General features: G+C 41.8%; 1 long non-coding RNA gene across 1 annotated transcript; it reads left to right on the top strand.

The window, feature by feature from the left end:
- The first annotated feature begins 4,370 nt into the window (after positions 1 to 4,370).
- On the top strand, positions 4,371 to 10,094 carry LOC112670415 (uncharacterized). Its single transcript, XR_003142941.3, has 4 exons — positions 4,371 to 4,615; positions 6,330 to 6,479; positions 8,497 to 8,665; positions 8,810 to 10,094. It is a non-coding gene; the product is annotated as an uncharacterized LOC112670415 (long non-coding RNA).
- The last annotated feature ends 16,275 nt before the right edge of the window (positions 10,095 to 26,369 follow it).

The following is a 26,369-nucleotide window of genomic DNA, read 5'->3' on the forward strand; positions in this document are numbered from 1 at the left end:
GTTTTGCAAATACTTTCATGTTTTTTAATTATTAATGAATGCTGAATTTTAGTAAATGTTTTTCTTTAATTGTTTTGAAACCAACATATGATTTTCTCCTTTAATCTCTTACTGTGGCTGATTATATTTTAGAAATCTCCAAATTTTTGAACTACCCTTAATAAATGTATCCTGGAATAGATATGAGTTGGTCATGCTTTTTAAAATATTCTGTTGGGATGCCTGAATGGTTCAGACAGTGAAGCATCTGCCTTCAGCTCAGGTCATGCTCTCAGGGTGCTGGGATTGAGCCTCACGTCAGACTTCCTGTTCAACAGGGAACCTTCTTCTTCTTCTAACCCTCCCCCTGCTTCTGCTATCTCTCTCTCTCTCTCAAATAAATAAATAAAATCTTTTAAAATATTAAAATAAAATATTTTGTTAAATGTACTCACTAATATGTTCTCTCAAATTTTTGCAAGTATATTTATAGATGATGTTAATCTGTGATTGTATTTTCTCTTGTGTTCTTAGGCACTCTTTACATCAGTGCTATTCTAGCCAGATGATAGGACTTGGTTGATTTTTCTTCATATTAATTTTCCAAAATGGATTGTATAAAAGTAATTATCTCTCACTTACTTAATCACATCAGGTCATAAATCGGTTCCCTTCAGTATTATTGTTACTCGCTTTAGTCCTGAAGATGTATCTCTAAGAGTGCTAATTCCTTTCTTAATCTGGATTAGTGGTACCCCGTGCGCAGTTTTTCTTCAACATTCTCACGAGAATTCTTTTCTGTACACCTCTCCCTCTCTTTCTCTTTCTCTCTCCCTTTCCCTACAATCCTCCTTCTCTCCCTCTCTCTCTCCCTTCTTCCTCATTTTGGTGGAACATATCTTCCTGAGAAAGGGTCCATAGGGAATACATTGTTTCAAGAACTGGCGTGTCTGAAATATTCCAATCTACACTTGTACTTGATTTATGACTGGGCTAGATATAGAGTTTTGAGTTCAAATCGTTTCTGATTCGTTGTGAAGGCAATCTTCCATTCTCTTCTACCTTCCAACGTGGTTGTTGAGAAACTTGATGCCATGCTGATCCCTTTGGCATGTGACCCATCCCCGACCCTCCCTGCCTCTTCTTAGACTTGCAAATCCCTCAAATGTCACAAGGATCATTTTAATGTATCTGTCAATTTGTTAGGCAAAATGTGACATCTCATTATTTATTGAAATCCTGGGGAGATTTCTGCTGAAGGTCAGAAGTCACCTTCTGGATTCTTCTCTACAGAGGCAAGAAAGCCTGCAAACACCAATGTTCTCCCCAAGTGGAGAAATCCACCAGACACAGGACACTGGTTAAATTAAACCCATTTGTCAAATAGATTGAATTCTGTTCACATTTACTCCATTTATCAAATAAGACAACTCTTCTCACTTACGTGTGTATGATTTTGCTCCCCACTTTCATTTACCTCATGCCATAGAGGGAAGTAGATGGTTTGGGGTGAATGCCAGGAAAAGAAAGTGTTTAGCACAGACTCCTAAAAGACAAAATTTATTTAAGCCAAAAGATAAAGTGGAAAATTAGAAACTTTTGCAGGCAAAACTGATATGCCCCTAAAAGAATGTATCTTGGTTGCGATTTATCTCATAAATTAAAAACATGTTCTTAAAGTAAGATTTGAAATTATGTTGAAGTAAAATTTATGATAGTGTCCACAATTTCTTCTAGCAATTAATTTTAAATAGGAGAAAGATGTCAAAAGACGAAGGAAGGGATCCTGTAAAGATTTTTAAGTAGAGATAATTACAAGTCACAAAGCCCAAACAAGCCAATGACAGAGTTACCTGCCCAGAAATTCCTACTCTTACCTCCCCACCCACCCCTCACGTCCATGCTCCCCACTTCTCACCCGGAGCTGTGTGTTCAGGAAGGCTGGCCTGTTTGGGCTCTGGCTTCCTGGCTGTCCAGATTCTGGGTGGTTGTGTCTGACAAGAAGCACTGGCCAGAGATGGAGTGGCAGACGGGGAGAGAGGAGTTAATTATTCCTCACCCACATGGTGGTGTCACTGCTGCTCACGCCTAGCCTGATGTGGTGTCAGCCCCTGGCTCCTCTCACATGGCCACAGCTCACCCTGGGTTCCAGTAACAGGAACCCTGACCCTTGCTCCCTCCTCGACAGCAGGCATTGATGGCTTCCTGTCCTTGTTAGACTTCAGCGTTGTTCCATTCCACTCACACTTTAAAAGTCCCCTTGTTAAATCTAAATCCTATTCACTTAAAGCCTTTTGAGCATGCTTACTTTTCCTCTTGGGATTCTCACTGATATAGTGCACCTCCTAGTCTCCCCTCCCTGTAGGTTCGGAGATGCCCCCTTTATTCCAGCCATAAAGCACTTGTAAAGAGACCTCAAAGCCTCCACACTTTAAGTGAGCCATGTCTTCTCATTTATCTGTGTATCCATCCTGTATTTGTTATTTAAAACTCCTCTTCAAGTTCACCTGCCCTGGATACCCTTGGCCCACTCCTGAATGTGACTTAGATTTACTAGAGTCTAGGCATTTTTTTCACCTAGTTATTACCTTTTAAGACTTTTTAGAAAATTTGAGGGCATTTGGGTGGCTCAGTTGGTTAAGCATCTACTTCTTGATTTTGGCTCAAGTCATGATCTCAGGGTTGTGGGATCGAGGTCCACTTCGTTGAGATTCTCTTTCTCCTTCTGCCCCTCCACACCCCTTGCACGTGCTCTCTTTCTCACTTCTCTCTCACTCAAGAACATTGTTTTAGAAAATTTTTAGTTTACTTTTCTCCCTCTCCTCACCCCCCAACCCCTGCACTGAACTGAAATCTTCAGAGCCGAGGAGCAGATGCCACATCTTGGTCTTCTTTGACCCTCCAGCACTTAGAAAGAGTCCGTGGGCTCAGATCAGCTAATGGAGAGAAATCGTAAGCATCATAGCCAATTAGGAGGTTATTGCAGTCGGTTGAACACAGGGAAAAAAGATGTTGGTGAATAAAAATAAAGAAGAAGAAGAAGACAAGAAGCTAACACAAATAATTTTGTGGATTCAGGTGCCCACAGCCAGAAGTCGGGATGTGCGGAGTAAATATGACTCAGGAGGAAGATGAGCTGAAGGCATCCTTCAGGGATGCAGGTGCTTGGGGTGAGCAGAAGCCTGGGGAGAGTGTGCTTGGATACAAATATGCATCTCTTTCGCTCTTAGAGGTTGAAACCAGTAGACTGGCTGAGATCTCAGAGGGAAATAGCTTGGCGTCAGCTGTGTGAGAGCCAGGGCTGTGGGAGGGGAGCCAACACAGCGGAACCAGGGAAGGGAAGAGGGACAAGTGGGGAGGGTACCGTCCCTGAGGGTCACAGGGAAATGGCTCGAGAGCTTCCAGAAACAGGAGGTTATGGACAAAAGTGTCAGGATCAGGCAAAGGAAAGAAGAGGGCAGCAAGATGAGCATTATGAAGCCTCTGGGTGTCTTGGAGGCAGCAGTCAGACTTTGGGGGGTTGAGAAAGGATCTGGGGGTGAAATGGCAGTAAAAGGATACTTAGGAATTCTGAGGGGATGACAATGGGAAGAGGAGATATCCTTTTAAACTGAGTAGGAAAGAAGATGAAAGCCTACTGAGATTTCTTTGAAATTCTTTCCCAAAGCATTCGAGAAATACGATTCTCAATCTCTGTGCTTTCAGATTTGCAATTTGCTCTAAAGCTTTGCTCTAAGGCAAAATGTCCTTTGGTGGACAGGTCAAGAGATGATCCTTGGAAGCAATGCATTCCAGAGAGCATATTTGCATGACATTTTACTATTGTCATACTTCCCTCCAGCGCACCGAAACTTTGCTTTATTACGTTGTCCTCATCATTCCACAGGTGGCACTCTTAAGGCTTTGGTTTCCATCTTGTGATCTCTTGAGCACAGAGACTCCACTCCATTCAGAAATTCTTCTGCCCCTTTGCAATTTGTAGTCACCTTTTCAAGGGAAGGGACCTCAGCCAAGCCCCTTTAGGCAGCTCAGCAAATGATGGTTCACTCAAGTTTAAGATTTGGGAATTAGGTTTCCCTATTAGAAACTGGAAAATACCCATAAAGGAAGCTTTACTAACAGGAAGAAAAACAATCACATTTCCTTGATTTAAAAAAAGAACAGGGGAAAATGCTTATTCTCCCTAAGAAGGGTTATTGCCAAAGCAAAATCCCCAGGACTTTCATGACAATTAGCCATAAACTCCCAAGGTTGCTTTGCAGGACCTCGTAATGGTCTCTTAGATCCCTGCAGGAAAAGAAAAAAAAAAAGATCCCTGCAGGAAAAGCTGGAAAAGGTGGACACAGATACTGGTGTGGAGCTTCCTCAGAAAACAGAAAGGGAAGAGCAAGTTGATGAGAACACAGGATAAAATAAATTCCGTGACTAGACGCAAGTGACAGACACAGCCCCGCAGGCGGAAAACGTGGCGCAAGTGTTATTTTAGTTAGAAAAAAAAGGAAAGAAAATGGGATTCTAAAATTTAAAAAAGAAGCTGGAAGATAATAGCATCTGCTGAAATTGAAGATTTTGGTGCTTTGCAAAAGGTGTGTAGAAAGAATAGACCCAGTGAAGGAATATAAGAGAAGATCTGCAGGTGCGTGGGTGTGAGGACTTTTTCTCTCTCTCTCTTTTCTCGTCTTTGCCTGTAAAGACCCATTCCTAGCTAGGAGCGCAGAATCATTTGTATTCTTGCTTGGAGATAACGATCCATATTGCACTTCGGCTTCTGAGATCTGGAGGACACAAACCACAGAAATTCTATTACCACAGTCCCCGATTCAGTGATAGAGATGAAATGGAGGGGACCGCTGGTATTGTTAACAGAGGGAGTAGGTTCCTAAATCCTAGTAGACATCATATTACAGTTTTGAGCACAGAGACATAAGTTTGAACGTATTTTGATATTCGGAAGGGAGTATATAAACGTTGGTGGCTACTTTCTAGCCTTCAAAAACTTAGGAGGGGTGGAAGAGCTCGCAGCGGTGGATTCTCCTTAGAATTTGAAAAATGGGAAACTGGACTCTTGCTCCCCAGCGAGGCTGGAGCTGATGGAGAGTCAGAGTGAACTCGCCTATTGGGAAGGCGTGTTTTCCAATATATCTTTATTTGATTTCTTCTTTACTTTTTAAAAGTATTTCCTCCTGGCATTGTCTACCTTAATCCTCTGATTCGAAATGTTCGAATTTTGTGTGCATCCACTGCTAAACAGCCGAGAGACCCAGCTGCTAACAGGAAGGTTTTTGATTTTGTTTTTTGTTTTTTGTTTTTTGTTTTCTGCAGAATCTTACACTGTGTTTCTTCTTGAAGCCTGAAAGGCTCAGACATCATCTCTCCTTGGACAGTTTAAAGTTAGGCTTCTTGCTGCTGGGATGTTTACAACATGACTGTTTAAGGAGGGTTAATTAAAATGATGACATAAGCTCCCTGATTAAATAAATTCACCAGGATTCCCAGAAATGATGGAAATCCATACTCAGCTAGATTTATCTGCCATAAGATACACACACATTGATGTGTAATGTCCTTTTCTTTCTACGGCACACTTTGCCACAAGCACTTTGACAGAAGCCCATGAAGCAAACCCTGACACTAAGGTAACGTCCTAGATGAAGAGTGGGTTTGCTGTTGGTGATGGGAGTGCGTAGGGGTGACCTGCTGATTCAAATGTGTTCAGCTTCTACCTTCACAGATACATCTCTGAGAGGTAGGAGGGAGCTCAGCGATTCCCTGTGTGTGCCACCCCTGCCAGGTGCACCCCTTCCCTTCGTTTCAAGAAAAGTCCAGGTATTCTATATACTTTTTAAAGATTTTATTTATTTATCTGAGAGAGAGAGAGAGAGAACAAGCAGTAGAGAGGTGCAAAGGGAGAGAGACAGAGAGAGCAGTAGACTCCCCACTGAGCAGAGAGCCCCACATGGGGCTCCATCCCAGAACCCTGGGATCATGACCTGAGGGTGGATGCTTAACTGACTGAGCCCCCCAGGTGCGCCTCTGCCCAGGTATTCTTGACATCTACCAACGGAGGTAGAGATTATTGTTTTTGTTGCTAGTTTCCATTTCTAGCCCCCAGTTTTCCTCTGGGGAGTCATCCTACTATGAATCTCGGTCTATGTGGAAATACTGGTATCTGCCTGAGTTGGAGATGTGCATGTAACTCAAGCCTGGAGAAACCCAATACTCCATTCTCCCATCCACAGTGCTTAGTTCAGGGGTGGCCAAGGGTCCCCATCAGAACCAACATGATGGAATCTCTGGACACTTGCAGGGTCTGTTGAAAGATGTATTATCTTTTCCTACTTGCTTTGCAGGTCTGGGAATGCAAGCGTAGAGCCATTGGTAGCCACTTTGTCATCACGAGGGGTGACTGACTGAGCATGGCATCCACACATGGGAGTCCAGTGGCATAATACATTCTTATGAAGAACTGAAACAATTTTCAGAATAACGTAGTAACGCTGGTAAGCTAACACAGGTCTGCCAGTGTGGTGCTTAGCTTTCCCTTGCCTCTGCCTCTGGTGTTCTTTTGAGATCTTGCTCCCTTCTCATTGTCTCATGGCTTCTACTTACTCCTGGGTTTTAATTACTGCTTTCTCTTTATGTGTGTCTTGGCTTCAGTGCTACTCTATACCTGGCTCCTGTTGTGTCTTTTTCCTAGTCAACATAATCAAGTAAGAAGGTCTAGCTGAGTTAGTCATTCACTACCCAGTACAGAGTGCTCTTGTTAGGAAAATATAAACTTTTGTTTAATACACACATGCCACATATTACAGCGGAGGAAAAACTTCTCTCCTCTTAGGTTCTATGGCTGTGCTTGAGAATTAAACTAACATGAGACAAATTAGCAGGAGAAAAGCGCAAGTTTTATTTAATATTTTTACATGCATGTGGGAGTTTTCATAAGGAAAGTGAAAAACCTAAGAAATTATTAGGCCGGAAGCTTACATACCTTTTTTTTTTTAATTTTATTTATTTATGATAGTCACACAGAGAGAGAGAGAGAGGCAGAGACACAGGCAGAGGGAGAAGCAGGCTCCATGCACCGGGAGCCTGACATGGGATTCGATCCCGGGTCTCCAGGATCGCGCCCTGGGCCAAAGGCAGGCGCCAAACCGCTGTGCCACCCAGGGATCCCTACATACCTTTTTAAACAAAGAACAACAAATTGTGGAAATGTGACAGGACAAGGAGGCATGGGCTGGGGCAGTAAATTGTGTGACAGTGACTAGGAAGTCTATGGGGGAACTAATGGAAAGTAAGAATTGTTTTAGTAGGTGGTTTCTAAAAGATCCATTTTGGTGTCAACTCTGAGTCTCCAGTGATAAGAATGTTCTTCTCTTCCTGGTACAGGGAGGGCACACTTCTCTTGGGAAACTTCATGACCTGCTTTTAGGTACAAAAGAGGAAGACAAGGTTGCCTGGGTGGCTCAGTTGGTTGAGCATCTGCCTTTGGCTCAGGTCATGATTTCAGGGTCCTGGGATTGAGCCCCACATCAGGCTCCCTCATCAGTGAGGAGTCTGCTTTGCCCTCTCCCTCCACTCATGCCCCCTCTCTCTCTCTCTTTCTCAAATGAATAAAAATCTTAAAAAAAAAAAAAAGAAAAAAGAAGAAAAGACAGAGATGGCTCTCTGTCTTCCATCTGTGGTTTCCCAAGTGTCTTCCACTCAAAATAATCAATATGCCAAAGTGGCAATTTTAGGGGATAGCATGTTCTGAAGTCCTTCACTACTTTTTTGTAATATACAAGTAGAATCTATGCTTTTAATATTATTTGTTGAGCACCTACTATATACTAGGCATTGTTCTATACACATTAACCCATATTTACTCATTTTATTCTCATAAAGACCCACCATATATCTAGTAAGTAGAGGAGCTGTATTCAAATCTCTAGACTTCAAACTTTTCCTTTATAATGACCTGAGCTTACTTGGCCACAGTATGTCACAGGCCATTGGCTCCCTTCATGTTGTAGGTATACATGAGGATCTCTTTGTGCCAGGGGCCAGACTAGGGCAGATCACCTCTGCCCAGTGTGGCATGGTGGCCAATAGGTAGGAAAGGACCTCTCTCCTCCTGGGTCTCTTCCCCAGTATTTGTGAGAAAAATACATAACTTTCAGTAATTGTTTCCTCTTTCAACAAGAGTATTTGGTCAAACACTTACTTCCTCCCAAGGATTGGGGACACATTACAAGCTGCTTCTGTTCCCCTTGCTCCTCTCAACTGCGGCCAGCCCACTCACATTCCCCTCTCTGTGTGTATCACATCCATCTTCTTCGTGGCACTTATCACTGTGCTGACTTATATCTATTTTCTTGTGTGTGTGTGTGTGTGTGTGTGTGTCTAACATTTATCTTCTCCATTTCCACCAGGGCTAGAAATGTACTGTTTAATCACTGATGATTCATCAGCAGATTTTCAATAAATGAACAAAGAAATGAATGAATGAACCCCTTATCTGGATTTCTCCTTTAGGGAAAGACAGGTCTAAAATAGAGGTGAAGAGGGTGGTGCTCAAGAACTATAACAAGTGACCTAGGACAGCAAAGAAGATGACTACATTGCTACATAAGCTATGGCAGCCAAATCAAGTTGGATAGTATCTCTCGTTAATATTGCATAAGACAGATGCTGTACAGATAAGGTGAGCATGTGTCCCAGTTTGCTTGGGACAATCCTGGTTTATCTCTGATGACCTGGCATCCTGTCTTGGTTAGCATTTGTCTGGGATAACTTGATTATATTTCAAACATTGATGACCTGTCACCCTTTTCCTGGCTCCTTCTAGGCCTAAAGGAACTTATACCTCTCTTTCAAGGGTAACATGAGTGTGGATTGGAGTTGCTGACAACACCAAGTGTGCTCAGCCCTGGTCCTCTGACTCTCAACCCCCGGTGCTTGGGGGAGAAGCACCCCAACTTACCACTCATGATGACTACTTGCTCTGCCAGCCAAATGTGCCACAGACAATGCCACTTGCTTCAACATGTACCAGGGTGCAACTGCAGTTGAGGGAATCCGGGGAAAATTATAGATTAGGTGGGTGTGAAATATCTGTGGGAAATAGCACATCCTTTCATTCTCCAAAGTAGGAATTGTATGGATACCTTTTCTAGAAACCTCATTCTTTCTTATATTTTTAATTTTTTAAATTTATTTTTTCTTTCTTTATTATTTTTAATCACATTTCCCCTTTATATGTTTTGTAGATATCTGTGGTTCTGAAATTTGTATTTACAAATGGCCTATTAAGCACTCAGATTCCAGGACTCACTTGTAGATATTAAGATCCAATAGGTCTAAGGTGGCACCAAGGAATCTGCGTTTTCAACATGTTTGCTCCAAGATTCTGACACAAGTCGTCCACAGAACATACTAGGAGAAAAGCACATATCTGCACAGAGGGGCAGTGCATTCCCAATGGTTAGGCATGGAGGCAGAAAGAATTTCAAGTCTGATTGAGGATCCTGGGACCTGAGGAGGAGGAAAGATGCAAATCAAATTTTAGTCAACTTCCTGAACCTTCTCCTAGGTCATCTCTGCAATTCTTTGTAAAATCCAGGTTTAGGGGATTCCTGGGTTGCTCAGTGGTTTGGCGCCTGCCTTTGGCCTGGGGCATGATCCTGGAGACCGTGGATTGAGTCCCATGTCGGGCTCCCTGCATGGAGCCTGCTTCTCCCTCTGCCTGTGTCTCTGCCTCTCTCTCTACCTGTGTCTCTCAGGAATAAATAAATAAAATCTTAGAAAAAAAAATCCATGTTTAGCAAGCCCCCTGCTGAGTCAGTTCAGTAAGAGTCCTCCATCCTCCACATCTGATCACACTCAATACATGATTGAGTCCCTCCTCTTCCGCCATCTCACAAGCCTGTCTTCAGCAAAGATCCTGAAAGGCCAGACTCCCCCTTACTCCTGATGTTTTCTTTTAGAAACTCTCCATCCATTGATGGCACCCTGCTCCTAGACTATAAACTCCCACCTGCCCCTGCTGCATGAGGCGTTACATCTGGTTCTATACTGAGGTCTCTCTTCTCCTATTGTAATAGTCCTGAATAAAATCTGTTTTTACTGTTTAACTACTGTCCTGCTCTGGTGTTTCTCCAACAATACTGATATTTACATGGAGGTAATATGGACAAGATGGGTGTATGTTTCATCTCAACAGGTTGGAAATAAAAAAAAAAACTCGATTGTGGGTTTAAATATGTAAATACATATTATAGATTTTTCTTTTAGATGATACATATTTTTTCTGAACATCGTGCTTAAAAAAAAAAGTCAGTCCATCTGCTGTGTTTGCTATGCACAAAAGAAAGTTGGACTGAATTTCACTGAAGTCATTGTACTGAATTGGTTTTCAACAAGTACAGCTACAAACATCTACATCGTTCCTTTCAGGAAAGATCCGTGAAGAATATTTCTTGCGGTGTCCAGATGGTGCAAAAAGGAAGCGAGAGGCACAGTCCCTAGAGCCAGGTGCCGCTCTATCTCTCCACATGCTGGCACAAGTGCAGACAGCACGGCTGGCCACACGGAAGCAAGACAGGCACGCATGGCCACACATTTCTGCCTTAGTAGAAAAAGAAAGCCACCTGACTGGTGGTATTTGTTAAATGTCAGCATTTGAAAAGAACAACAAAGACAGATTTTGGTAAAATTCACAAAGTTCTGGAAGTAGCAGTAAGAGACGCCAGAGAAAGCCCTTTCCTGGAAGGGAGAACCTTGAGGTTTGAGTCCTCTCTCCACTTACTGGGTGAGTGAAAAATGTCAAGTCTTTGGAGGCAAAAGATGAAGAGTAAAGTTCTGTGTTGAGCTTGCTGGTCTCACATCTCAGAACTTTGTCCACGATTGCAGATGACAATAGCTACTGTATCTCATTGTCCCTCAAGGACAAATTAAACCCCATGGAGGGACTATTTTCAAAAGCAGTTGATCCTCATGTGGAACTTTGGGTTAGGGGTCCCTGAGTCCCCCAGTGGAAGGGGATGGAGAGAGGGAAGAAGTAATTTACATGTTGAAGATGCCTAGGAGCCTCTGGGTATGGGTCTTGGGGTCTGAATCTCTGGGTTTGAATTCCTGGCTCCTATGGTTTCCAGCTGAGTGACCTTAGGCAAGCGACTTAGACTCTGACTCTACAACTCTATGAAATGGTGAATCATAATATTTACTTCCTGAGATCGTTGCTAAAATTTAGAAATAACTTCTAGACAGGCTAGAGAGTGCCTGATAGACATTGGCACTCAGCACATGCTAAATGGCACTATTATGACTCCCCTCAGTGAGACACAAGATGAAAATCAACAGCATTACATGCGCTTCGTTAACTCAAAACTTCTCGCTTAGCATGTTCTGGAAATTTCTCTCTTGATTTTTGAAGCTTTTAGAATTATAATGGAAATGCCCACTGCTGACCCATCTTTTAAACCTTTTCTTTCTAATCCTTTGTTGTGAGAGTGGATTCAATGAACTTCTCCCTATGGCAGATTTTTTAAAAGAGCATTTTGAAACACAGTTGTCTCAGTGAAAGTTCCTGTAGAGAAAAGAAAAAAACGACGAGTGGAGTTGGGTAGGGAGGAGTTTCCAGGGCCAAAGAAAGTTTGTGGACACTATTTTTTTTTTTTTCCTGAAGAATCTTTCAGAGTCTTGGTAATATAGTAAATACTCTTTTAGTGCTTCTAAATAAGTGTCAGGCACTGTTGTAAGTACTTTATAAACAATAACATACTAATCCTATCACGTAGAAGATGTTATCCTCATTTTACCAATAAGAAAACAGAGAGGTTAAGTACATAGTCTGAGGTCTCACAGCTAAGAAAGAGACAAAACCAAAACCAGAAGGCTGATATTCTGGTCCCTGGTCTCTCTTTGAACCTCTTGCCCATGCTAACAGGTAGTTAGAAGCTCCAAAAGGAAGCCTGACCCTGCAACTCTGTAGTGTCCTACAGGTATTTCTACAGAAACCCCCCTTTTTTTTAATTTATTTTTTATTGGTGTTCAATTTACCAACATACAGAATAACCCCCAGTGCCCGTCACCCATTCACTCCCACCCCCCGCCCTCCTCCCTTTCTACCACCCCTAGTTCGTTTCCCAGAGTTAGCAGTCTTTACGTTCTGTCTCCCTTTCTGATATTTCCCATACATTTTTGCAGAACATCTATGAGACTAGTTTTCACCATAATTCAGGAATTCATTGACCTTGATAGGGAAAGGGGATTTACATTTATTAACCAGCTGCTATACGCCAGGATCATACTGGGATTTCCTCCCCATGGTGATAGGTAGGCAGGGCGCAGGCAGTCTTTCACCTGATAATGTTGGACTGTCTTTGCATCTGATTAACAAAGCCTATATGATATGCTATGGCTGTGGAGTTCATCCTAGCTACTGGATTTTCTTAGCTACTGGACACCACTATTTATGTTTTGAGCCAGAAGGAAATAAACTATGTGTTGGGATTCTAAACAACAATCTCAAATTAGATCACAAATCATTTCCGAAAGGGCCAAGCCCACCGTTGAGCTGAGGCTGTTTGCGTTAATAGACACCCCAGGTTCTCACCTTCTCCAGAGATAATGCATCTGCCTGCTTTGGCCCTGCTCAGGCACCTCAGGCCTTTTTCTCTGAAACCCTCCCACTGCACAGCAAAGCGATGCTGACTCTTCTAGAAGCTGTCTCTGTATTTATAAGGAGACTTTGTTATCTGCTAGCCAGGAATTTTAATCCAAAACATAAGACGGAGTAAAGTCAAAAGACAGAAATAAACATACGATAGTTACCAAATTCTTCAGAAAGCTAAAAAAAAAAAAAGAAAGAAAAGAAGGCACATACAGTTTAAAATGCAGTAAAACATCTTTTTCACAGTCACCTTAGAAGCTGTAAAATATGAAGGCGTCTCTGAACTACAGGGTTCGGTTGATTAAAGATAACCAAGGCTGAACATAGAGGCAGAAAAATGGAAAAATGATCCGCACCTCTACCTTGTTATTCCTGCAAACCTACCTGACAACAAAGCCACCTTTTCCTCAGCAAATAAATTATTTTTATAACTAATTTGTGCCTTGTGCCTTCTGTTTCATTCAGATGTGGTTGCTAATGATGATGAGCAAATAGATCTTCAAATATCCCAAAATTTCTGTGTATCATTTATTCATCTCTTTAAAACTAAAAATAATTTGAACAGTTTGTGTGCTCTGTTTTTATGTAAAATGAAGGAGAGCGTCTTTTAAATGTGATTGGACTGGACTATAATTTTTATACAATCACGGGGTTGTCGTGTCAGCTTTTAAGGCATTCCTAAGCAATGGTAAGGAAACCAATCAACCAACCAATAACAGCAGCAGTAAGCCCTCAAGACCTAAAAAACAAAAACAAAACCAGAAGGCTAAAGTGTCCAAGAATGTTCGTGTTCTTGGGAAATTTTCCCCTTTAAGAAATACTTTGCAATTGCTAATATGTCAAGAATTAGTAGAGGCAAATTTTCCATAGAGCTGTATAACTCCAGGAAAATGTTTTTATAAGAAAAAAGAATTGGTTATACAGAACCTCAAGGCTTTGATATTTGATATCAAACTTGGTGTTCACACACTTATTTAGTTAAAAGAGTTTCATTCCTCCTTTTCTCTGGAAACTTAGGGCCATGCACAAAGGAATTTTTTTTCTGGCTATACTTTTTTAGGACAGAGGTGAATCTCTGACCAAGCTAGTAATGTATGTATATTTTATTAATTTATCTATTATTTTTTCTTTCTTGCTGTACTGCCCCTTTGCTTCCTGCCACTCAGCAGGATTCTGCTCTACACTCATTGCATCTCATCCTGGATGTGGTAGAGGAGAAAAATAAACTGAAGAAGTAAAATACTTCCCTTTTAACTTCTTTCAGGAGCCTAAACACTTAAGGGCATTTAAAGGATTTTCACAGTGATATAAAACGACAAAATTCCTGATTGTAGATGACTAGAGAACCTTGGCCAGAAACACTAGGAAAGCTTTTCACCAACTAGAAAGAGATTTCCCTTGGCAGGAAAGCAGAAGAGAGTGGGAGATTTGTAGCTTGCTAGACTCAGGAAGACCAGGGCAAATGGCTGCATGTTACACCCAGGAAAAAGCTGACCATCCCCACGTACACCCATGTGGGGGCCATTAGCAGCCTGGCAAAAATCTCACTCGACCCAACTATGGTCGGGAAAAGACCATCATGAGGGATACTGGGAAGTTCCTGTGGCTATGAGGTCGTGGTCCACAGAACTGGTCCCTCTCCTGATCCCAGCCTTCCCTGAACAGGCCTACCTATGGCCTCTGACCAGGGGGCATGCCATACGACCTTCGTATCCACACCAGTGATGACATCTCAATGACACATGGCAGTTTGTCCAGTGAAAGCCAAGCTGAGCTAAGCAGCATATCCGTTCATCCATGTATGCATTAATTCATCCATTATATTTAATTCATCAAATAATTATTGAACACCTACCATTGCTGGGCACTCTTGCGGGTGCTGGACAGAGAGAAAAACGATCCCCTCCCTTTGTGGCTCTTCCATTCCTTTGGAAAGACCAACAACAAACAAATAAATCCTGTAAAACATGCCAGGAAGCTGTAAGTGCCAGGAAGAAAAATAGGAGTTGAGAGATTGGAGAGAGAAAGGAGGTGGTTCTGAATATGGGCTAGTCTGGAAGCCAGCCTAGAGGAGGAGAAAGAGCAAAGGGTTCAAGCAAGTGCTGTGCAGAGGCCCTGAGCCTGAGCATGGGGCCTGTGGGAGGGGCAGCCAGGAGGCCAGTACACAGGAAGACAGTTGGCACAGATTGTGAAGAGGCGCCACTGGAGAGGCCTGTGGGACTCCAGCAGGAGTGTCACAGGTAGTGTTTATATTATACTTACGTGACCAGGTGATCTCCAGTCCCAGCAAAGAAAGCAGGCTGAGGCATGCTGGCCAGGGCACACTGTCTGGAGCACTCGGTGTATACTCTGGTCCTGTGTGTTTCAAAGCCAGATCATTTAAAGGTCAGCTCTATGGTCCAAATTACAGGGATGATTATGTGGTAATTGCCAAGAAAACTTTCTGCTACTGCCATCTTGAAAGTCTCTAAATTGGGAGACCCCAAAATTTGAAAGTAAGGAGAGGCCTAGTCAGATTTTTCACCTTACAGTAAATCTTCCAGGCCTATGGAAGAAATTAAAGGCATACTTTTACTCCTTTTATTTACTTTCTCTGTGGCTGGAACCACGAGGCAGAATCAATAATCTCATTCTTTTTCAACGCTATTGAGCACTGATTAATTTCTGACATAGAAAATGTGGTATCGATGTGTACGTACCTAATGTTTGAGAGTCACTGATAGAATTCTTGAAGCATTAGGGACTCACTTCCTTTGTGACTTCTGGATGGGGTGTAACCCCACTAAATGCTGGCTTAGGACCTTGTACCTTTCCTTCATAGCTCTTACCACTGTTTTGGTCATATACTTATGTATAAGATCATTTATTTAATACTTTGTTTAAGAGGGCAGCCCGGGTGGCTCAGCAGTTTAGCACTGCCTTCAGCTCAGGGCGTAATCCTGGAGACCCAGGATCAAGTCCTACGTCGGGCTCCCTGCATGGAGTCTGCTTCTCTCTCTGCTTCTCTCTCTCTCTTTGTTTTTTTTTTTTTAATTTTTATTTATTTATGATAGTCACACAGAAAGAGAGAGAGAGAGAGGCAGAGACACAGGCAGAGGGAGAAGCAGCCTCCATAGCTAAACCTAGCTCCATAGCTAGGTCCAGGAATGTAACCTCACACAGAAGAAAGAGTGAGGGAGCTCTCTGGGCTCCCTTCTATAAGGGCACTAATCCCATTCATGAGGGCTCCAGCCTCATGACCTAGCACCTCCCAGGGGCCTCACCTCCAATACCATCACATGGCAGGTCAGTCGGGGTTTCAACATGTGAATTTGGGGGCAAACACAAACATTTAGTGCACAGCCTTGTTCTAAATATGTTCTAGCTATTTTAGATTCAACCCTTACATCAATATTATAAGATTATGCACTATTATGATCAGCCCTCTTTTTTTAAGTGAGGAAATTGGGACACAAAGATTTTAAGTGTCTTACCCAAAGTCACACAGCTAGCAGGACTTGGGCCTAGACAGTCTGTGCTTCTGACCACAGATCTAAGTGGCCTGCTGTATGATGCCGCTGGCTGTATACTAGTGTCACAGGCACCCAAATAAAATGTGACATTGATGATATTTCCCTTGTAAAAGCTTATAGTAATTCCCAGATTGTCGGGCATCAAGTGAGTTGAATCATCTTTTATCATTTGACCTCAACCAGTTATTTAAGCTCTGTTTTATGGTTGTATTTCAGGCACACCGAACTGACTATTTGCTATTTCCTGCCCACTCTGTGGCTTTCATGATTCTACTTTGTTGCATATTCTGTGGTTCTCTGCTTAGGATACTTTCTCCCGTCTTTTGCTGATAACCATTGGGACACAGTCAATGCCATTTTCTCTATGAAGTTATCCCTCCTCATCTTGTCTCCAAATATTGCTCTGATTGTTGTTACACACTCCTTCTTATAGCCCTTGTCACAATTGTATTTTATATACTTATGATATGGTTGCCTTTTGCTCTGAACAGTTGGCTTATCTGGAATGGGAGTGATGACTCAGGTTTTAATCTGATCTTCCCAAGTGTCTTTTCCAGTGATGCCAGGAACTAGCAAGTCCTGGCACATAGTAGAGGCACCATCAACAACATCAATGACCATAGTAGAATGTAAATGAACCAATTTTCATCATATGGGGAGATCAGTAAAAGAATAGAGCTCTTAAAGAATTTGTTTGAAAAAAAATTTGTTTGAAAAATATGAGTTATATTCCAAAAATGTTTAACTCCTTCACCCTCTTTACAATTAATCAACTCAGCTGCCAAAGGAGTAGGCAAGTCTGTGACAGTGTGAGAGATTTCTAAAGTTATCCTATCTTCATAGATGAGTTGGTAGGATTATGAAATTATAAGAAAATATTTCTGTATAAATAAGAAAACCAGTGCTTACACTTTTGCTGTCATTCCAAGTACCTTCTGTGAAAAAACTCCTACCTGCAAAATTTACACTATATTCCATGGTGGGTAGCTGAAGCTTCTTAGATGATGCTAAGAGATCATAAGATAAGTCATCAGATTTCCCTTTATTTGTGTCAGTGTGTGTGTGTGTGTGTGTGAAGATGTGTGTGCACATGCATCTGCTCAAGCATGCATGTAATATTGTAAGTTCCCAAATGTGTTAATATAATCAAATACAATATGGTCAAGTAAATTAACTTTTTGAGACTTTGCTTTCTCATAATGCCTACTTTATTGAATTAGAAACAATGTGTGTAAATTATTAGCACAGTGCCCTGCACACAATAGGTAATGAACAAATGGTTAATTATTAGTTTTGCTATTAATACAAAAAAAGACATTATCTTGTTTCCTCAATTAATGCAGTATCATGAGGACTTTCTTATGTCATTAAATATACTTTTGAATCATCATTTTCCTGGGCCACAATGTGCACTTTATATCAGGCTCATAATTTTTTAAATAATTTTCCTTGTCCAAAACGTAATTTTTCCCCAGTTCTTTTTGCTAATGTAAATAACCCTGCAGAGAACATCTGTGCATATAAAACTCTGCCTAAGTTTCTGCTTATTTCTTTAGGATGGGTTCCTAGAAGAGGAAATGATGAATATAAGTATATAGACTTTGTGTAGAAATTCCTTTCATGTGATGTTAAATTGTTTTCCAGAAAGTCCAACTCAGTTATTTTCCCAATTATGGTATAAATTGGTACAATCATATCACTGCATTTTTGACAACATGAAGTGTCTGTTTTTAAATTTCTTCCTGGTCTAGTAGTCAAATAGTATCTGATTGTCATTTTAACATGCATATTTGAATGCCAGTGGTTTTGAACATTTATACCCTTGAAATCTTCTGTTCACTGGACTCCATTCCACTACTCATTCTTTTGCTCTACTGTTTGTTCTTGTCAGCTCCTCAACTTCTTCATTGGAATGCCCCAAGAGCCAGTCATCAGGCCACATTTTTTTCTTTATCTATACTCACTTCTTGGATGAGCTCATTGCTGCCATGGCCTTAAATACAATGCTCGTGTCAGACACTCCTAAATTTATATCTCTATTCCAGACATCTCTTTTGAACTTCAGACTCATAAATCCGTTTTCCGTTCAGCATTTTCACTTGGACATATTATAAAAATAAAAAAGACATTTCCCACATAAGATGTTCTACACCGAGCTTCTAATGTTCCCTTACACACTTCTTCATTTTTCAGTCTTGCTCGTCTTTGTTAATGGCCTCTCCATTCTTCTGGATTCAGCTCCAAGCTTGGACTTCTAGAGGACTTATCTTTCTTTCACATCCCATATCTAACACATTAGCAGGCCCATGGCTCTCACTTCAAATGTGGCCATGATCCAACCAATTTTCAGGGCTCCATCCTCATGGCCTAATCACCTCCTAAGTCCCCACTTTCATATAGTTGGTTTTTTTTCACCCCCTTCTTGGTGCACCTGACCCTTTTTTGAGGCCCTTGCTAGAGGATGGCCTGTTTCCTTTCTCAAGCAGCCAATTAAGTCTACTATAAGGCTCAGCCACTTCCTATAATGGGCTCTCAAATTTGGGACTCAGTATACCCACCCTAACTGCCTCAGGGCCAGGTGTCTGATAACTACCAAGGGCCGCTATGCCCCAGAACCAGCAAAATTATTCAAATTAACCAAGCCGCAAAGCCCCCCATGGAAACCTAGGTAACTCCACTCTGAGTGTCACACATAAGCACCTTCTTAGAGCTCCAGTTAGCTGTTACCTTGTTTCTGGTTGCAATCCCCTTTGTGAGCCTGACCAGGAAACTTCTCCCTTTCAAAGATATGAGTAACAGGGTTTTCATAGCATAGTACTATCACATGGTATCACTGACAAGGATATGAGTACTAGAGTTCTGCCCTTTATCATTAACCTTGCTGTGTTATGTCCCCCATCACAAACACTTTCAATCTTATAGAACATCCACTCTACTCCAAGTCACGTTCCTTATGTCTTACCTGGATGACTGTATCTCCTTACTGTCTGGTCCAACCTGGAAGCCAAGTAACATTTTTCTGTTGGAGATTCAGATCTTGTTGCACAACTACTCAAGACTCTCCACGGGTTTTGCCTCTCACTCGGGATCACACTAGCCTTATTTTCTCTTGACCTCTTTCTGTGACTCTCTGCTCGACTCACTCTTCACAAGCCATACTGACATGTTTACTGTTTCTAGAACACTCCAGGAATGTTTCCCCCATGTGGCCTTTGTACTTGCTGTTCCTTTGAAATACTCTCAGGTCATGACTCAAACGTAACTTTCCTATTATATACTTCAAATGAGAAATCCACTTCTCTAGCATTTGTGGTCTCCTTTCTTGGTTGTATTTTTCCACTTAGTATTTATTTTCTAACTTTTTACATTCAGGATTATCTAGATATTATTCTATTGCCTGACTTGCCCCCCCTAGAATGTAAATGAATAAGGGCTAGAGATTTCTGCCTTTTTCTTCTGTCCCAAAGGCAGCCTAGAGTAGTGGCCAATAGCACAGCCCCCAGGTATGCACCTGATCTTACTTGTTGGGTGATGGTGGACCCATTGCTCAATCTTCCTCTACTTCCTCTTTTGTAATATGGTATCTTCAGGAGTTCCAACTGCTATAACAAAATAGTGTCTGGTGAGAACCTATCTCCCCTGTTTTCTGGCTTTGTCATCACATGGTGGAAAGGGGCAGGGGTCTGGGCTCCCTTTTATAAAGACACTAATCCCATTCAGGAGGGCTCCATCCTCATGGTTTAATTGCCTCCTAAATCCCCACCTTCAAATACCATCACATTTGGGATTTAAGTTCCAACCTGTGATTTTTGAGGGGATATTAACTTTCAGCCTCTAGCACATGAGGATAGTAAGGGCACCTGCCTTTGTGGGATAATAAGATAATAAGATAATTTAATATTTGTAAGATGTTTAGATCGGTGCCTGGCACAAGAAAAGAAGTAGGTAAATATTTGTAAAACAAATAAATTGCTAAATTTCTGGCACACAAAATAGTATGTGGCTCTTGGAAGGCGGTCAGTAAATATTTGTTGAGTAAATCCTCAAGATACAATATACAGTAAATGGAAATCCAGTTCTTAAGTCCAAGGGTCTGCTGATGAGTGTGTTCTGTTTGCTACACCCAGGTAGGCCTACTATAACATTACAAAGAGATATCTGCTCTGAGGAGCTTCCTGAGTAATGGGCGTCTTTGGGCAGAAGCATTTTCATTGTTGCAAACAGGAGACACATGTCGCAGAAGGGAGAGGAGAGGATTGGCAAGAGTCTCTAACTCAGAAGTGCTGAGAAGAACCACAAGAAATATACATTTGGTCTTTGTCCCTGTGTCCTGGCACAGAGCTCCTAAATCCTTTGGAATTTCCTGAGTGATAAGAGTGATAGAGGTGTCTTTTGTTCTAAGGAGGAGACTCTTAGTAGTTCCTTTGATGGCTTCAGGATGAGGGCTGGTCACAAGAAAGGCAGAGGCAGGATAAGAAGTTGGAACTTTCAACCCCACCCTCCATCTTTGGGGAGGGGCGAGGGGCTAGAAATTAAGTTAATCGTTATTGGCCAATGATTTAATAAATTGTGCCGATTGGATTGTAATGGAATCCCCATGGAAACTTCTAAACAATGGGATTCGGGTAGCTTAGTAAGCACTTCAAAATGCTTGGGAGGGTGGTATACCCAAAGAGGGCAAATTCCTGAGATGTAGCCTTCAGGATAAACTGGTAATAGTAAGTAGTCTGTTTTCCCTGAGTTATGTGACCACTCTAGCTTGTCACAATTATGGGCCCAAGGAGTGGATCGTAGGAATCCCTGATATTTTAGTTAGCCTATCAGAAGTTTGGGTGGTCTAGGATTTTCTATTGGTATCTGATGTGGGAATGGTCCTGTGAGACTGAGCTTTTAAACTTTGGGGTCTGCACTAAATCCAGGTAGTTAGTGTCAGGGTCAAACTGAATTGTACGACACTCGGTTGGTGTCCAGAAAGTGAGAGTTGGTTGGTGTGGGCAAACGACCAACCACACATTGGGTGTCAGAAGTGTTCTGCAGATGGAAACAGTTCAGGGGCTGGAATCTGTGCCTTAGTCCATCAGTAAGTATAAGCAGGTTTGCACAAGCTTATAAAACACGTTCCATCTAAGGAATTACATTTGAGACTACTTTGAGATATGTTGGAAATGTTTTCCTCAATTTTGCTAACAGAGAAATTACCAGCAGACACATAAAGATAGTTTTTGGAATAACACTCAGATGTCTTGATTTTTTTGGAAAATTGTAAATAAGCAAATGGATACATTTTTTTTAAAAAAGGCAGGTACCTTTTAAAATTTCATAATCAAATGTTTTCACCTAGAGTTATCATTGTATTTTGCTATTTAATATTTTATTTTTCATCACTCAGATTGCAAGCTCCCTCCTTTTCACTCTGATAAGTCTCTTGGAACGGGGATCGGATGAGACTGCCCTATGGGGACAAATGAGACTTTCAGTCAGAATGAGGAAGAAGACTCTAAGGCAAGTAGCTTTCCTCCCATGCAATTACTATTTTGAATGGCCTATTTCCCAGTCTCTTTTCCCAAGTAACTTCCTCTCAACTTTTTTTTTTGTCTTAAATTTATCTTCTTAAGGACTAAGCGTTTTTGAGACAAAATCAATGCATCTTTCGTGTGTGTGTGTGTTTTAAGATTTTATTTACTTATTCATGAGAGACACAGAAAGAGAGGCAGAGACTTAGGCAGAGGGTGAAGCAGGCTCCCTGCAAGAAACCCAATGCGAGACTCAATCCTAGGGCCTCAGGATCATGACCCGAGCTAAAGGCAGATGCTCAACCACTGAGTCACCCAGGCGTCCCAATGCATCTTTCATAAACAACAATAATAACATAACTAAATTACATTGAGTGTGATGGCATAACACAAAGCAAAATATTTTAGGGCATTTATTTGTTATAACAATCATAGGAAGTCAGTACTATTTTAATCCCATTTTAATCCTTTATAGATGAAGAAATCCCGGCCCCTCAGAGGTTGGGTGGGTGACGTCACAGAGCCTGGCCCCTTCATTGCTACATGGACGGATATCTGCAGACCCGATATCTCATATTATTGGCACAGAGAGAAGACTTGTCTCAAGAAACTGACATATGTCAACCGGAGAGTAGAAGCTCCTCAGTGAGCTCTTGATGATACGGGGATCCTGGTTTGACATTTATCAGAAGGGCAAACAGCAATCACCACTGGACCTTCCTTCCTGTCTTAGCAGGAACTGAATGTTTTCATGCCTCTGAGCTGTGACTGCCAGGTCAGTTATCAGCTGTGGTTTTATGTCAAGGAAATCAAACTGACGGCAGCGATCTGTCTGAAGTAAGTGAACTCCCAGCCCAGAGCCTCAATAAAGCTTCATATCAGAGCATAACTTAAAACAATAGAAAGTCCACATGGCTGCCCTCCCCCACCTCTCAGATCCTCTCTGCCCCTTTGCTGTGTACCATCCACTGGGGAGTCTCCTCCATATCCAAGCTCTTGTTCCCTTGCTTCTTTGCCTACTACTGTTTAACCCACTGAAACCTAGTTTGCTCCAATAATGTGCTTTTCCTCAAGAAAATGACATCTGATTCAATTCCAAAGGACACCATTTTAGAAAAGGAACATTTCACTTCTTGCAGGTCGCCATTTCTCTTGCTGGTGATGTGTTCTTGCTGGCTCAGTGTCTCACTTCAAGGCATCCGGATGCAGATTTAAAACATTCCAGAAAGAAATAAGATGCAAGGTTCTATGGCATTTAAAATAATTTATGCATCCTGTCCTCTAGGCTTACAGCCAAGCTGCAGCAGGAGAAATTTGCTTCACATTCTATCAAGGCTCACACCACATTGAATCCTTTTGGAAGGAAATCTAAATTGCAATTGTAAAAAAAGAAATCTGGGGAGAAAAAGAGCCCAGTGCTATTCTGCAGCTCCAAAATGGTTGTAAAGTTCTCCAGGAAAAATGTCAGGACAATATCTGGTAGAAGTTCAAAGGCTGTAACTAAAGTTTGTTGCAGCTATTAAGAGTAATGCACATTAAAAAGGGGTCAATTAACATTTATCAAGAGATGCTGGCCTTAGAGAAGTGTATTTACTCTGGGAGGCCAAGCACATTTCCGTGTGCCTTTAAAGTGATAACAACTTATGGAAAAAAAATAAGCTCATGAGGAGGTGGGGGCTGTGGTTTCTATAAGGCCTGGATTTGCAAACTCTATGGGATTCTCATTGGTTTTCTCAGTGATACACTTTTTGAAATTTCCAAAAATTATAATTGTCCTTCATTTAGATTTTATTTAGAAGCAGAAGTGTAGATGACATTTCTTAATGTCTGGATCTGGGAAGTCAGAACCAGGTAAGGCAGCAGTTTCTAGTCAGAAATTCTAATTTTTCTCTATCATGCACTCTCATCCACCCTTCTTGCTGCACCCCAGGGTAGTAGGGTGCATGTATGAAATGTGGCCACCTGTACATGGGAAGCATACAGGAGTCTCAGAGAACTGTTGGCTTTTGTCCTACTGGTTGCTTTCATCTCTGAGGCCCAAGCTCCAGTCTCCCGTAATGAGCATGCGTGTAAGCTGGAAAGCCAGGATCTCTAAATGCAGAGCCTCTTTATGATGACATCTTCATAGTCTCCCTGATGACTAAATCTGGTGTGTTTATCTGCTTCCTTGGAGAGCTCTGAAATACTTCAATTGACTCTCAAGTTATCCAGAGGTGGTTTGCATTGAAATCGTCTTGCTGTGGGCTGCTTCAAATCTTGGAGGCTCTGTCTTTAGTTTCTGTGAATCTTGACTTTATTGCTCCCCTACTGGATCTGAGATCCAGTTCTGCCCTTTACTGACATTTGACTGTAACCATGCTGGAAGTCTCATCATGCCTCTGATCCCCACTGGCCTCTGAAACCATTTGATCTTTCCAATTCCTTTCTGTAATTCAGATTTGCTGAGCTTTGTGATAACAATAGATAGTCCTGACCGAGCATTTATTGATAAATTAATGCTAAGGACAACTCCATGGGTTAACTGTTAACATTAAAAAAGTAAATTATTTGGGGATGCCTGGGTGGCTCAGTTGGTTAAGCGCTTGATTCTTGATTTTTGGCTCAGGTCATAATCTCAGGGTCATGAGATCAAGCCTGGAGTTGAGCTCTGCCCTCAACCGTGAGTCTGCTTGAGATTCTCTCCCTCTTTCCCTGCCTGTCCCCACCCTGCCCCTGCTCATTCCCTCTCTTTCAAATAAATAAATAATATTTTAAAAAATCATTTCCTCATTTATTTCAAGGGCAGCACTTTAAATTCAAATATCAAATACCTTAATAATTAAGTCTAGCTTGATCAAAAGAAAGTGGACGAAATCTGTCATTTTCCTGTGTTATCCTCATTATCGAGGAAGATAAACTTCTACCTCAGACAGTCTTGGTTGTCTGGGTTATCTGGGACTTTTAGAAGATGAAGAAGGGAGTTCTTGTTTGTCAAAAGAGTTGAGTGCACCTGGGGAAGGTCCGTGTGTCAGAATGTGTTGTGTTATTTCCTTGGCAGAAAGGGAATGAATAATTTGCTGGAAAGGGTAGCTACAGGGGAGAGGGGCATTTCACAATTGCTGATGGCTTGGGTTTTTTAGTAGAGGACCAAAGACATGGGGCTAAGATCTGAAAAATAAGAGAGAAAAGTAGTCCTGGAACAGTAACCAGACCTGAGCAGTTGTCTCCAGAATGGTCTCTCAGCTTTCTCCCCTGCAATTCTCCCATTACTTTGCCTGCTGAGTGACCTTTTGAAAAGAGTTTGGATTATATGGCTCCTCTGCCTCAAAACTTTAAAGTGTGCCTATTGCTTTGAAGATACACCCTGAGGTCCTGTGGACGTCATCGAGGGCTTTAACTCTGGCCTCTGCGTACTCTCCAGCAATTCTCTCTGCCTCAGCCCAGCTATTTTTGCTCACAGCCACCATCTCCCTGGTATGCCCGTGCTGTCCCCTGGGGAAGGTGTACCCCGCTTTGAAGACCGAGTTCAGATATCACTTGCTCTATGACTAATTTCATGCATAATTAACTCTTCCCTCCTGTGGGACTGCACTGCACCATGTAAATGGTTCTATCCTGGGACCTATAGTACTTAATTTGCCATATTTGTTTAAATGTTTGTCTCCCCCACCAGGCTGTGGGCTACTGAGAGTAGGGACTTTGTCTTTTTTGTTTTGTAGCCCTGGAATCAAGCATACCTGCTCTCCAAAATTATGAGAGGTATACATCTACAGCTAATCTAAAGGCTGTATGATTGTCATTAGCATTGTTTTTCTTTGACATTTTCACTTTTTATTTAAAGAAATGGTACACATAAATGCTGTCTTTGATTGTTAGGGAAGGTTGCATGAGTTGCATGAATAATTTTTCCCTTTTGGTATCAGAAAAACAATTCACACCATTTAAAATTGCAGTTTTGAATTTATCCCACCTTATCAAAGCTCGATTAACATAGTCCAAAAGAGTCATATAGAGGTAAGATCAGAAAAATCCTTATTGAATTGCCCAGAGCAATTGCTCGAGAAATGCCACTAACTGGAATCCCTGGCAGCTTCCAGCACCTGCTTCCTGGGCCTGGGTTCAGGCCTGCACATACCTGGGATGGTGCAAAGGGTGATCCAGGAGTGGTGGATAAAGAAACAGGGAAAGGATCTTTGGTATTCAGAACATTTCACTTTAGATGTTCTACATAAATTAGCTGAGGCACACATCCAAAAGCCCCTGGAGAAAGAGGTACAATCATTTCCAGTTTGGAACAAGGGGAATGGGATAACGGAGAACCTTTAGGTAATTCATTTGAAAACAAAATCACTGGAGCTTCCAGACCAAGGCTAGTGATGAAGGCAAGAGCTGAATGGAAGCATCCTGATTTATTCAAGTACTTGGAGTTAAACTGGCAGCTAAGTCCCAACAGTCTGACCTAGGGCTCAACCAGGGGCCTCTGTGCTTTGAGGGGTGGGGGCAGGAAGCAAGCCTCCACCCAGCTGCACACTATGGCATTCTAGGTCCTTCCTTTTCTATAGCTCACTCGAGTTGGTATCAGGGCAGGTTTAGAAGCAAAAGGATTTTCTACCATGTTAATTAGCCCTCAGTTCTGGACACTGGACACTTTCTTTTCATAATAAGTAAAGTGTTTCAAAACTAACAGTGGAAAGGAAGCAAAAAATATGTTGAAAGACAAAGATAGAAGTA

The sequence above is a fragment of the Canis lupus genome, chromosome 2, assembly GCF_003254725.2.
Source record: "Canis lupus dingo isolate Sandy chromosome 2, ASM325472v2, whole genome shotgun sequence".
Lineage (NCBI taxonomy): Eukaryota > Metazoa > Chordata > Mammalia > Carnivora > Canidae > Canis > Canis lupus.